The sequence below is a fragment of the Aristolochia californica genome, unplaced genomic scaffold, assembly GCF_029961685.1.
Source record: "Aristolochia californica isolate CCGP_79_NKW_82.1479 unplaced genomic scaffold, dmAriCali1.0.hap1 SCAF_2, whole genome shotgun sequence".
NCBI lineage: Eukaryota > Viridiplantae > Streptophyta > Magnoliopsida > Piperales > Aristolochiaceae > Aristolochia > Aristolochia californica.
The window spans coordinates 10,471,612-10,473,129 of NW_027181881.1; the positions used below are offsets into that span (position 1 = coordinate 10,471,612).

Consider the following 1,518-nt stretch of genomic DNA (forward strand, 5'->3'; position numbering starts at 1 on the left):
GGCATTAATCTTTCTAGTCAACCCCTCAATCTTGGCCATGAGCATGAGTGTTTCTCTAACCTTGTAGAGACCCCCTCTTTTGGCTTCGTGGGATCTCCTATCAACATTAAATGACAAACCCCATTGCTGAGATTGATCACTCAACGTTTCAAATAAGTCCCACGCCTCACTAGCACTCTTACCCACCAAACTCCCACCACTTGTTGCATCTACCATGGATCTAACCTGGGGTGTAAGACCTTGATAAAAGTATTGCACTAAATGCCATTTCTCAAACCCATGATGCGAACACCTACGGATCAAATCCTTCCATTTCTCCCAAGCCTCATAAAAGTGTTCACTCTCCTGCTGCATGAAGTTGGAGATTTCTCTCCCAAGGGTTGTAGTTCTCTGAATGGGAAAGTACTTGGACAATATTTTTGTGACTAATATGTCCCATGAAGTAATGTTGCCCACTTCCAAGGAATTAAGCCAAGACTTGGCCTTATCCTTAAGTGAAAATGGAAAAAGTCTTAACCGGATAGAGTCATTTGAGAAATTCTGGAATTTGAAAGTTGCACAGATATCTAAGAATTCTTTGATGTGGTAATAAGGGTCCTCCTTCTCCAACCCATATAATATAGGGAGGAGTTGGATCATACCCGGTTTCAACTCATAACTGGCAGCAGTAGTGGGTGGAAATATAATGCAAGAAGGTTATGTGAAGTGGTATGGGATAGAATAATCCCTCAGGGCTCTACGGTCACCTGTTGCAGGTAATTGTAATGGTTCACCCTGATTGGCCATGGTAGCTCCTAACTTGACTTCTGGTGTTTTCCTACAAATATGTTCTACCTCTTCAACAAAGGGAGCTAATGGTTCACCTAGGGAGCGGCGCCCATGCATAAAAACACAAAAAGAAACAACACTAACTATCAAATTATGCTAACAAACTAACTACTGAAAATACGAACTAAATAGAAGAAATAATAATAACTCCGCACAAAATCATCAAGATAAAACAAAAACATGAAATTATGAAAGCAGAAAAATAAATCTAATTTAAGACCATGGAGAACAAAGAAATACAATTAATACGTGCCTCCCCGGCAACGGCGCCAAAAACTTGATGTGAAATTTTGTTTACATCGGCTTTTATACCTCGCAAGCGTACGAATCATACATGTAATCTAGCGGTAAGCGAGGGTCATATCCACAGGGAGGACTGAATTTTGTGTATTCTTCAGTCAACTAACCTAACCAAATATGATGAATTAATCTGAACTAAACACTAATTATATCCTAAATTATCAAGCAATAATCTAATTAACTACTTGCACAATAGGAAGCGTCAACTCTAGATTTTACTGTGATTCGTTCCTCTCTTGAGTGCCACGTAATCACAAATCTGATTTCTCTATCCTTACGTCTAGCCCCACTCGAGCGCCTAGAGTTAATGACAGAAATCGGATTAAAATACCAGAATCCAACCTAAATTACAATCCTACACTAACTAGCTAATTTAATCAAATATTCGGA

At 39.3% G+C, this 1,518-nt stretch overlaps 1 non-coding gene across 1 annotated transcript; it reads left to right on the top strand.

Moving 5' to 3' along the window:
• Window positions 1–274: 274 nt before the first annotated feature.
• Window positions 275–381, top strand: LOC137957385 (small nucleolar RNA R71). Its single transcript, XR_011113354.1, has one exon. It is a non-coding gene; the product is annotated as a small nucleolar RNA R71 (small nucleolar RNA).
• Window positions 382–1,518: the final 1,137 nt, after the last annotated feature.